The sequence below is a fragment of the Periplaneta americana genome, chromosome 13 (assembly GCF_040183065.1).
Source record: "Periplaneta americana isolate PAMFEO1 chromosome 13, P.americana_PAMFEO1_priV1, whole genome shotgun sequence".
Lineage (NCBI taxonomy): Eukaryota > Metazoa > Arthropoda > Insecta > Blattodea > Blattidae > Periplaneta > Periplaneta americana.
This window is the reverse complement of record NC_091129.1, coordinates 110,250,295-110,263,613: the sequence shown is the minus strand read 5'-3', so window position 1 is coordinate 110,263,613 and position 13,319 is coordinate 110,250,295. Positions and strand designations below refer to the sequence as shown.

Below are 13,319 nucleotides of genomic sequence, written 5' to 3'. Positions count from 1 at the left end.
TCAAATATTGCTCCACAAGTACATATTTCTAAGCTTCCAAAAATTAAAAATAAAATAATTTAAGCGTTTTATGTGGTTTGTCTCTTCACAACCCACCTTTCGAGCATTCCTGTTCCAATGAAATTGTGAATGGATCTAAGACACTTGCAGGTGGGATTGAACCTGCAACCTCGAGTACAGAAGGCTAGCGCTATACCGACTACACTACCCAGGCTGACTAGTCTACGTGGAGGAATCATAATTATTAAATGAATCTAATAAAACACTGTTTTCTTTTACAGGGTACAAGTCCTTCAGGAACAAGCAAAATGGATCCTGTTTTATTCAAACTCCATGTACTCAGCTTAATCATATTAAAACTGATGATATTGTTACAGTTATCGCCCGTACAATAAACAAAGTTATTGATGAGTCTGAAAAAAAACTTTATCATTAAATGTATCAGAATGTTCAGGGCAAACTATGTTAGCAACATTAGTTGTCGTATGCCAGTCTCCTCAGTGTTCCTCTCCGATGTGTAGTCGAGGTAGGGAGGGGAAACGAGAGTGACGTGGACAAGATGGCTATAGCTTATGGATGGGGCGACAATACGAGGTTGTGTTGAAGTTTTAAGGGAAGACTGATTAAGCAATATTAGTTTATTTCAGAAATAACAAGGAAGGTATCTGTGGCTCCCTCCTAGTTCTGTGGTAGGCGAAAACAGGAGTAGTGATAGCAACTGATAAAATTCGTCCTGAGGCTTCGATGCGGGGAGAGTTATGATGAATGAAAGCAAGGTAAGAGTTGAGTGAGAGAGAGGTAGGGGTAACGGGAGTGCCTGAGGAAGATCGGCTTATTCTGATGTGCGTTGTGTGTGGGGGTGCAGGATAACGAGAGAAATGGAATCGGGTAGAAGGTTAGTTCTCTAGTTCGAAGGATCAACACAGCGTACTGTGCGACTTCGAGAACAAGCTCCTGGCATTGGAAAATCAACACAGTGTACTATGCGACTTACCGACTCTAGAGGGGGGGAGGGTTGAGGAGATGGTTGTGTTTTATTGAACAAGCTGGGATAAGTGCGGGGAGTCAAAGTCAGGAAGGTGAGAGATAAGAGTGATTAGGGGAGAGAAGTGCGTGGGTTGGAAGTGGTAATGAGGCCTGTAGCGAGGCGAGAATAAGATAAGTTTAGAATATTGGTATTCGGCAGGTTGGCGACCGTGAGCCGTCGCAAAACGGGCCTTGCGCTCAAGGTTTGCTGAAACATGCACTTTCCTGTTGCACCTTGCATAAACAGCTTTCAACATGTTTCTACAAGTTCATACATGTTCGTACATGCACCTTGACGTCATCCGTTGCACTATAAAAGCTGATGTAACTGCAGCGAGTGTTACACGCTGGGATCTAGTAGGCTCTGATGATGGTGTCCAGTATACACCGAAACAGCTGTAAGCCACACATGTTTATATAATTAACACTAGTAAGTTTGCCATTTAATCAATCATTTATATTTAAGTGTTAAAAGTAGTGTATGCAAGATTCAATATGAATTTATTGTTTCCTGAATTGTAACATTTCATTAAAAAAAACTTGAACTAAACATCACATGTGTAATAGCTGCTATAACAATGGTTGGTTGAATGCTGTTGTTAGTTAGTCAACTATTCGAAGACATGTTGGAACCTTGAGTGACGCTAATAAGATATCACCCATGAGGCAACTAAGCCAGGAGGTAGTGGTGTAGGGTGGCCAGTTCCTTTCCCCCTCCATTGCATACATCGCTGACCAGTAACATGCTGGTACTTAACCAATCAGACTTAGCATGTATACAAACAATTATTTTTCCTCTTGACATATTATATTGTCAAATGAAATGTACTGCCTGATATCAGATGTACAGCATTATGTACATTTCTTATCGAGAATGTTGGAAGCTGTTTCTTGCCACTTATTAAATAATTTAACAACACTGTTTCGATGATTGTGTGGTCTCAGGAAATCGCCACTGAAGTATAAACATAACTCATACGACTTCTTCTTCAGATACATCTCAAAAAGGAATGTGTGTTGCTGTACCTTATAATCAATCATGTTTAAAAGTTCATATTTCTCATTAGAGTTCAGACAGCTAACTAACTGAGAATGGCAATATAAAGTGCTAGCATTGTGCAACAACTGAACATTGTAATTGGGCTTTGCCTGTTATGTTCAGTAACAAATGCTGACTTACTTACAAATGGCTTTTAAGGAACCTGCAGGTTCATTACCACCCTAACATAAGCCCGCCATCGGTCCCAATCCTGTGCAAAATTAATCCACTCTCTATCATCATATCCCACCTCCCTCAAATCTATTTTAATATTATCCTCTCATCTACATCTCGGCCTCCCCAAAGGTCTTTTTCCTTCTGGCCTCCCAACTGACACTCTATATGCATTCCTGGATTCTCCCATATGTGCTACATGCCCTGCCTATTTCAAACGTCTGGATTTAATATTCCTAATTATGTCAGGTGAAGAATGCAATGCGTGCAGTTCTGTGTTATGTAACTTTCTCCATCCTCCTGTAACTTCATCCCTCTTAGTCTCAAATACTTTCCTAAGCACCTTATTCTCAAACACTCTTAACCTTCATTCCTCTCTCAAAGTGAGAGTCCAAGTTTCACAACCATAAAGAACAACCAGTAATATAACTGTTTTATAAATTCTAACTTTCAGATTTTTTGACAGCAGACTAGATGATAAAAGCATCTCAACCCAATAATAACAGGTATTTCCCATATTTATTCTGTGTTGAATTTCCTCCAGAGTATCATTTATATTTGTTACTGTTGCTCCCAGGTATTTGAATTTTTTCACCTCTTCATAGGATAAATTTCCAATTTTTATATTTCCATGGAAATGGATCAAAATCGTCTTCAACATTGCCCAGCCACTATCAACTTGGCGTCCTTGAGTGAAAAATAGTGGAGAGCGAGAGAATTAATGATTTCATTGTCAGAAATTCAGCATTAACAAACAACAACAACATATTTCCATTTCCCTAGAATATTCTGGTCACGAGACATAATCATATACTTCGTCTTTTTGGGGTTTACTTCCAAACCTATCGCTTTACTTGCTTCAAGTAAAATTTCCGTGTTTTCCCTAATCGTTTCTGGATTTTCTCCTAACATATTCATATCATCCGCATAGAAAAGAAGCTGATGGAACCCATTCATTTCTAAACCCTCTGATTATCCTGAACTTTCCTAATGGCATATTCTAGAACGAAGTTAAAAAGTAAAGGTGATGATTCATCTCCTTGCTTTAGCCCACAGTGAATTGGAAAAGCATCAGACAGAAGCTGACCTATACGGACTCTGCTGTAAGTTTCATTGGGACACATTTTAATTAATCGAACTAGTTTCAGGATCAATATTACTTAAAAATCGGACTCTAGTGATGACACAACATTTTCACAGTACACAATATACTTCATTTACAGACACAGAAACTTCACAGAGGAAAATTTCAAAATGCATTACATTCCTAAATAACAGAGAATAAGGGGAATTAATTGGTATTTTAATTATATCAGTTTAATTTCATATTTAAAGTCATTTATTAAATCATTGTCAATTCTTTGCACACTTGTCCAGACAATAGTTATGAGAGTTTTTAAAATAGGTACAGTATCAGTATTGGTAGGGCCTACTATTGCAGAATTTACTCAAAGAGACCCTGTAACATAAACTATTTTTACAGTTCAAACTCCTTTGGCTTTTTAACTACCTTTCAGGCAATTAATTGTTTTTTAAACTAGACAAATATTATGTTTTATAATTTATAAATATAAGTTACATACTTGATATTTTTACATTAATAGCTAAAAGCTTCTAGAGAACCCTTAATACTAGAGGATCCATAAAGTGTTATTGTGATTTAATGTGGCACATAAACATTACAAGAGATTGAGATTTATGTAAAAAAAATTGCATTAATATCTAATAACTTACAGAACTTTCAAGAAAGGAACAGAAACACAGGTGGCGGCTGCCACTCCAGCAAATGGCACTAGACGCCCTAAAATTCGTGGAATTCTTTTCTAAAAATAAATAACATTATGACACAAGTACATATTCTATATTATTATAATGAAACATTCCTTTGTATTCTTTATTTTAAGAAATTCGATAGTTTTTAAATGACCAAAATTGAATCAAATGTTTTGTATTCTACCTACCTTTACCATGGACCCAAGTCCAAGTGACGTCATTATCGCAGCACTTAATGCCAGCATGTAAATGATGTAAAATGCCTGCCAGAGATAAACCATAATGTATTAGAATAGAAAATGTTGGTGAAGAACCGTAAGTTGCAGTATTACTGTGTTGGTTCATAATGAAAAATTACTCTTTTTGTAAAACAAAACGTTATATAAAATAATAAACCGTACCTACTCCATGCTGATAGGCAGGGCCGCCGAGAAGGGGGGCAAAGGGAGCGAGTGCATATGGGCCCGTGAGCAGTAAGGACCCATCAGATTAAGTGAGTCTGATTACTTTTTAATATTTTGTAAGAACATTTGTTACATAAATTTGACATATTAACTCAACAATAGTAGAATTAATACAAATTACCACTTCATATATAAATATTTGACTTTTATATAATAGAATATCGCTTTCCCACATCAACGTTTACTGACACAACCATTGAGGGGCCCTACATTTGCCTGAACTATCTTACCGTCACTTGTACCAAACACGTTCAATTATTTAATGGCTTGTCCTTTTTAACTAACAACCACTGGCCCACCGCAATATGTTATTGGAGTCTCCCAAACCGAAGTCTCAGGATACGTTTCCTTTTCAGTACCTTGTATGTTTCGTGTCGAAACATTCGTCTTTTCATTGTCGTTTGTCTAGTGAATTCTGTTTATTAGTTTTACCAGTTATAATTTAACTGAACAATGGACAATTACAGGCATAAGTCGGGAGCTGAGAAGCACAAGGAGAGACAGAAAAAATTGGAAGATATTAATATGGGTGCTAGACTGCGTGAAAAATATTATGGCGACATTAACAATGAGAACAGTGATGAGCTGAAATATTTAAAATCAATTCAGGCTTCTAATTTAGGGACAACCCCACTGAAACCTATGAACCTCCTAAATAGTCTGAGGGAATTAAAACTGTACAGTTGATTTCCAAATATTTGTATAACTTTTACAATATTTTATAAAATTCCTGTGCCAGTTGCTGATGCTGAAAGATCTTTCAGCAAAATGAAGGAAATAAAAATTGTATTCAGATAAACAATGTGTCAAGAACGTCTGAGTGACCTTGGCCTCCTTAGTCTGGAGAGCGATCTTGCTAGTCTTTAAATTTTGATGATATAATTGATGATTTTGCATCAGTGAATTCAAGGAGAATTGTTTGTTGATGTCGGACTGCAAATTAGACATTACAGGTGTTTAGGAATAACGTTTTATGAATATAATATATCATGCTAATGTGAAGTTTTGCTAAAAGTTTTCAATGTAATAAAAGTGTATATTTTTAGGTTCGTATCTGTGTATGGGGTTCTCTTATTTATTTTGCAAATAATTATTATGGTTAGAATAACTGGTAACTTGTAATTGTTACTTTTTTCAACGGGGGTCCGAGTACAGTATTGCATAGGGGCCCATAAATTCTGTCTGCGGCCCTGCTGATAGGTATATTTTAAATTATTGTTGATCGGTTTCCATTGCCAAGCACATGACAACTTACAGTTAGTCATTGACTCTTCTACACTAATCTCTGATTAATTGTTACCTGCTTTTAATTTGTGCACCTCACAGATACATCACAGATACATCTGTGAGTACTTGTAATTAAAGATGCATTAACTATAAACTATGTATTAACTGTACAGGGTGAACCGTAAGTAATGTCATTAATTTCAGGGGTTATTCTTTGAGATATTTTAAACTAAAAGATTTAATACAGTAGAACCTCTATTATCCGTGGTAATGAAGGGGTGGACTGGACGGTTAATGGAAAAAATCGGATAAACCATACCACAAAATATTGTCATGAATTAAGTAGATATTACAGGTTTGTGATTTCCTCCATAATGTTGTGTTTGACATTCTAGATAGTGGACTAGAAGTTCATTAATTTAAGTTTTATTGTCAATGATGGGTTTATAAGGGCCAAGAAAATTCCTTATGACGTTTTTTCGTGGGAACATTGAAATTGTAGAGGTCTCCTGTTGTAAATTTACATACTTTGTACACTTTATCCTTGTTTTTCATTTAATCGCATGCAGTTTTAACCGCAATCTCGTATTCTGATGCAAAACGAATCACGGTTTTTCTTTTCCCAATGCTCTCAATTACTTGCATTTTTATTTCGATACTTAGCAAAACACTTTTGACATCCGTAGAAGATACATTTGCATAGAAGATATAAATTACGGGCACTCGAACAGTAGGACAAGGACTGAATGCGGCACGGATTTGCTGTAAATTGTGCGGAAGTGGGAACATTTTTTGAAAGCAGGTAGTGACTATTTTACAAGTTGGGAAAAACACCTTCAGGTAACTGTTCTTGCTACCGGTAGTAGTACTGTGTAAGGATAAAGGCTTCTAATAATACATTCTAGAAAAAATAGCTAATAAAATATAAGGTATAGTACATTTTTTCTGCAGCAAAGAAAGAGAAAGTAAAGAGCGAGAGAAAGGCAGTCCAATAATATGCCGATTGGTTAATAGGATGACAGATGATCAGGGTTATACTGTACAATTTTGCTCGTTTTTGCTTTCTTTTCGAGATAAAAATTGTTTTATACGAAATATTTCATAGCGTGTTTTGGGAAGCTATTGATTTAATTCTCAATGTGCTCTGTTAGTTTAAGAGAGCAGACTATTATGATAATAAATTATTGAAGGGATTCTAATTTTATTCTTTAAATGTGTAAAAATTTCATCCGAACAAATGTAACATTTTAAAATTCCTTTTCAGAACTTGGCATAGCTCAGTGGTTAGAACACTTGGGACGTAGAACGAAGGTTTCGGGTTCGATCCCCAGTGTCAGAGCAAATTTTTCTCCTCTAATAAGCAGTTACCATAACAGATATATTGTGTAGGAACAAAAAATTAATAAATAATTAACTGGCGAACTTACTCGTGTTAATTATGTTAATATAATTAACATGAGTAAGTTCGCCAGTTAATCAATTATTTATATACAAGTGTTAAAAGTAGTGTACGAAAGATTCAAAATGGATTATCAAAAATTAATCTCTACGTAGAAAAAATTACATTTGTTCAGATCAAATTTCTGTACATTTAAAGGGCAAAACTAAAATTCGTTTAATAATATATTATCATAGTACACTGCTCTCTTAAATTGACTAAGCATATTAAAAATTACAGTAATTTAATATATTTTCCAAAATATGCTATGAGATGTTTCATATAATATATTTTTTTATCTCGAAAATGAAGCAAAAACGAGCAAAATTGTATTAAACTATTTTGTTTGAAATATCTCTAAAAATAATCCCTTGAAATTAATTACATTACTTACGGTTCACCATGTATATATCCATATTTTTTCAAAGTTGGAGCATCTTTTAAACACTGTATACCAGTAACATTCTTCTGCACTGAAATATACTTACAAAAATCTTTTTAACATTGCGCTTGCAGTTATATTAATAATGAGTACAGTTTTCCTCCCGTCTCTTTCTCTCTCTCTCACTTTCTTTCTTTCTTTCTTTCTCTAACCCTCCAAACACACCAAAAATATGTGTATTCCCAAACTTCAGGTTTGGTTGATGGGGCTGAACTCTGCCATCTGGCAAGATCAGTATCCAGAGCAGCTGAATCACTTATATTCAGAGTGAGGATGGTAAACATGCCCCACTATTTCGCTTTTGGCTAGAATACCCACACTTCCCCACATTATGCCCAGGCTATATTTTATTAGTCTCTTTATAGCTTACTGACTAATCTTCTAAATTGAAACAACTCAACCTGCCCGTCGTTTTTTTTTTTTGTACTTTTCCAAAAGCGCTGAGACAAATGTCAGATGTGCCCTAAAAGAAATGGGCCATGGACCTACATACTCTGTTAAATTTCGGCATTTTCCAGATTCACTAATCGGACTTGGATTGGAAACCTTGTATAGCGAGGACAGTGACACCTGCCTCTCACTATTCGCTCTGCCAAGGCTTTTAACATCTTTGACGACCTTGCTCTGTTACTATTTGGCCATGCTGCAGATTGTTCTCTGAGACATTCCTCTCCGTCATGTGGTAGCTATTAGGGTTCCTTCAACAGAATGGTAAAAAAACGGAGTAGACAAGCGTCCTACCAGCTTGGCGCTCACATCGGTTCTTCCTCACAGTCCCAAATTCCCTTACAAGGACGTGCGATCGCGTACCTTAATTACTGTTTCTCTTCCCATTTCCTTCTCAAATATGATTAATCCATTCATTCAAGATCATTTCAATTCCTTGCTGCTTTTTGTCGAAAGCAACATGTTGTAATATAAAATAGGTAGGCTGTTGTATTATCGAACTTCTGAATGCATGTGAGATGAAACAATTTAAATAAATGTGGTTGATTTTGACATCACAACAATGTCACTTATTCCTTCTTTATTTTTTTCAATGGTCAGTTTGGAACCATTAACCTGTTTGGATTCTAATATCCTAGTTTATAGATGTGTGAGATCACATTTTTGCAGTTCTTCCCATAAAATAATTATTTTCTGTAAAATAAGAAGCATGAAGATAGTTAACCTGCCCCACTGGTATGTATTTTTAATTTATTTTTCGCCACACTATATTGTTTTTCATGAGACTTGGTTCATGGAGATCACGACTTTTTAGCCGCCCAGAACAACACTAGCCATTCACGCATAAGCATTGTTGCCTAGTTGTAATGTTAAGACTCAGTTATTGTTAGTGGTGATAATTTATTTAAATATTACATGCGCCCATGTAAAATATTTTATCCGTGAAGGAGATGAGTCGTATGAACCAAGTCGCGTGAAAAGCATTATAACTTCTGTTTTGCTAGATGATTTGAACGATTTTTATTATTATGGTTAATTTTTAAAAACACGTAAGAAACAGCATACATTACACGTATTTTTTCATATTACAACTCTTTTTTTCAGTAGTGAGCGGAACGAGTAAAAAATTACGTTTGAAAATACATGTACTTTCTAACGAAATTATTTTAAACTACAGAGTGATTCATATAAAACGGATGTTTTTTTTTTTTAATAACCTCAGAAATCGTTACGTCGTTCGGTTCAAGAAGCGGGACACTCCCACACACCTGTCAAAGAGCAATATAGGTAGCAAAACTGCCACACAGAATTAGTGTTGTTCATGAGTTGCGAGAGATAGATCATGAGAAAAGAGTTCATTACTGAACATAGTTCCTAGGTTTAATTTATCGCTACACATGGTTCTCTCAACCTGATCACACATTATTTTGATGATCGAGCAATTTCTAAAATTTGTAGCCATCCAGTTCACTTGATCTAACGCCACCGGAATATTTCTTGTGGGGTTATCTTAAAAATTGAGTTTATAAGAATGGACCACGAACAATTGACGAGTTTAAAAAAATACTGCGTTTCCACGGAGCGACGTGTATGGACGTGTGCTCAGGAAGGATGATGTCATTTTCAACACCTACTATAAAGGTAAGCTATTGTGCTATTCTTTTTAAAAAAAGTTGCATCTTCGTAACTTCTATGAAACATAAATAGAAAGATTTTACAAACTACCCGTCTTTTATATGTTTCACTCTGTGCAATTTCATGACCACATTGAATAATAAAATCTATTATAATCTTGAGTTGCGCTCGGGTGAGAGTTTGATTCCTGTTTGCGCTTATTATCTGCTCGGGTTTTTCCAGGGTTTCCTTTAACCATAAGGCGAATGCAGATACTATATGGCGAATTCTCTGCCTCTTCTCACCAAATACCATGTCGCTATGACCAATTCCATCGATGGTAAATAAACTTGTGAAAAAATTCCGGTATTACATGATCAACAGTTATGGTGCAGTTTATATTTAGCAAATTTTTGGACCATCCAATTCGACAAGATAGCATGCCTTTCTTTTATCTCCATGCTAGTCTTGATCTGCATCATTAGGCCTACCATCACAAGCCAAGCCGGCGTTTTTGCATTCTTTGACATAAGGAGTGCTGAATGTGAATACTAAAATGTGGAAATATTGTGATTTTGTGGCATCGTAATGTTTATATTGTATTTCGTACATTAAAAGAAAAACTATTTATTTAACGCCATACAGTATGCTGAATTTAACGAATAACTCAATGTAGATTTATTTCGGAATATGTATTATATGGCTTTCTCGTGTTAAATTCTATCGTACCTGGTTTACATGTTTCGACCTGTTATTGATCTTCAGAACTGGTCGTTGCTGAAGAAGATCAATAACAGGTCGTAACATGTAAACCAGGTATGATAGAATTTAACACGAGAAAGTCATATAGTACATATTCCGAAATGATACAGTGTTAAAAGTCGTGTAATCAAGATGTAGATTTATTTTTGGATTGATCGGAAGATCCATCTTACAAGAGAGGGCATTGAAAGACAGTTGAGGAGGATGATCAAGGCAGAGAAATTCTAGGGGAGGTTTGTGATAGGTATATACAGTATATCGAATATAGAACAGTGATCTGAACCTGAATTACTTCTAAAATTGTGACTAATAAGAAAAGTAATTCACGCTAGCAAACATCAAGTTATGAACTTCCTGGCCCTCGATCTCTTATTTACATTTTTAATGTACCATACCTATTGTACCTAACTAATGTGATGACATTTTTAAGACTTAGATAGCGTTGTTTTAATATGAACTAAAAGGTATGTGAAGGTTTTGTTTTTGCGTAATTGTCTCTATCTAGTGTCGTAAATTGAAAGTTAAATAAAGAGTGTCATTGTAATGATAAACTTTTGGAGCTGATCTTAATCTGTATCTGTAGTCAAATCATTTTTAGTAAGTTCCGGTACACATTTCAAGTTCTGTGAAGAGTTCATATTTCACTTTTCAATGCTTCCAATATCATTAAAAGTGATTAGATTATAATTTATCCGACATAATGACATTGTGTGTAGTGAGTTATTTTATTTAAAGTATATTTCGTTGTTGGTATATGAAAGCATGTGATGAATGGTGAGCGAAAAGGGAATGTAGAATGTTTAAAATCCCAGTGAGAATCGAACCTCGGACCGTTAAACAAGAGTGCTGTTCTAGGTTAATAGGTTGGTGCTTTGCTATCAAATATGTAATTTATATTTTAATAACATACGATGCAAACTTTTTATAAGCATTGCAATACATCTGTAAACATTATCTACATAGGACTATGGTCCTTACGTAATTCCATTGTGAAATAAATGATATCGGTAATTTTCGAGGAAGCGTTTAACAGGTCAGGTCCAGAGATGGAAACTCGAATGAGAACACGGTCCAGATGAGAAAAATAGAGGTATGTTTCTGTCAGTGATATGTCTCTCTAGAGTTCTAGACGGTATGTGGGCTATTTTAGTTTATTTCTGCTCAAACTAATAGACCTATCTACTGCGCCAGATGATTCGAACAGTTTTTTTGTTACGGTTGAGTTTCGAAAAATACGTAAGAACTAGCACACGCAGACATTCCGAGGTTCATGCGAATAGGTACGGAACCTTGTTTACAGTGTACATACATTAGTGGTCTATGCTTCTTGACACTAGCGACCCTTGAATCAGTGTGAATAAGGACAAATTAAGGGGTGGGGGAAGGTAATGAGAGAGATTCCACCTTTACCCAGGACCTTCCAGTCTATAGCCAGTTGCTGTACCAAGCTATCAAACTGCCTTTCATAAACTGTTGAGTAAAATAAAACACCACTTTTTGCCTTTAAAATTTATATATGTGGGGTAATCTTCAACTTCACATACCTACATCTCACACTACATATTTATTGGAGGTACAAATGGAGAAGTCACACTTTATGTGTAATAGGAAGCTGTGACATTCGGGCAGTGGTTGCAGACAATGGAGAAAACATCATCTTACAATTCTATACTGAAGTATAGACAAATACAAATGAAAACATAGGAGACGTGTCCATCTCATACAAGGGGAGTATTGTAAAAATGGGAGAGACATCAGCCATTATTGCAACATAAGCATGCACAATGGAATTTAAAAATCCTCTGTCACTTTTTTGCACGATTCCAGCTAGTGAGAACATTTTTCCAAAGTTCATATTCTCCTGAATGGGTTGCAAGGACTAGTGAACCTCTCCTACTCTAATCCCATTCTTACTTTCCCGTAGTGCAACATGTTTTTAACAAACAATGCTTTGGGGACAGAGTCACAGTGGTATAACTGTTCCATCAAAAATAGAAGAAATGCTATTTCAGTATGTTGACCTGCCATGATATGCATTAGCATCTCCTAAGTGGTTAAGAGGGGATATTCTCCCGAGTAGGTCATATGGACAAGCTAACAAATGGCAAGTGTAGACCGCCAAACAGTTTTGGGGTTGCATGTAGGTGATATAACCATCATAACAAAAATATGGTGCCTACATTAAAACAGTTATACTTTATGTCACATCACTCTCTTATATTGGAGAGCAAGAGAGTTAATATCTTTACTGACAAGAACTCAGGATTAGTTAACAACAAATTTTCCTGAATTTGCACTTGTGTAGGTAGACATGCCTCCAGGAATGTACTCAGTTTTATATGGTTGATATCTAATGCTCAGGTATTTAAAAATAAAGCTATCAGCCATATTAAATAAGTCTTTCTTATTTATATGTGCTCGTATGATTATTCATATTATATCATTTTAATTTTCTTTGTGGTCCTCTCTTCTTTTAATCTTCCAACTCGATTTTGCATTTAATCAAATAAATCTTTATTATTTATATGTGCTAATATGATTTTTCATGTTATAAAGAATACTTTTATTATTCCTGTTAGGAGGTCATATTGTTTAAATTTTGTTTCTGATTCCCCCCTCCCTAATCTTCCAACTCGTTTTTGCATTTAATCAAATAAATCTTTATTATTTATATGTGCTAATATGATTTTTCATGTTATAAAGAATACTTTTATTATTCCTGTTAGGAGATCATATTGTTTAAATTTTGTTTCTGATTCCCCCCTCCCTAATCTTCCAACTCGATTTTGCATTTAATGCGATATAAGATTAAAAACCTATATGTTCATTATTATTTCATACACTGGAATATATAATGTGCAACAGCTTCATGGTTAAGGCCTAATGCTGCAAAGCCAGAAGGTCGCAGATTCT

General features: G+C 35.3%; 1 long non-coding RNA gene across 1 annotated transcript in view; it reads left to right on the top strand.

The window, feature by feature from the left end:
* The window catches only part of LOC138712246 (uncharacterized), a 63,218-nt gene extending 52,862 nt beyond the window's left edge, over window positions 1–10,356 (top strand). Inside the window, exon 8 of the long non-coding RNA XR_011335676.1 lies at window positions 282–10,356. This is a non-coding gene — a long non-coding RNA (uncharacterized lncRNA). The remainder of the gene's footprint in view (window positions 1–281) is intronic.
* The last annotated feature ends 2,963 nt before the right edge of the window (window positions 10,357–13,319 follow it).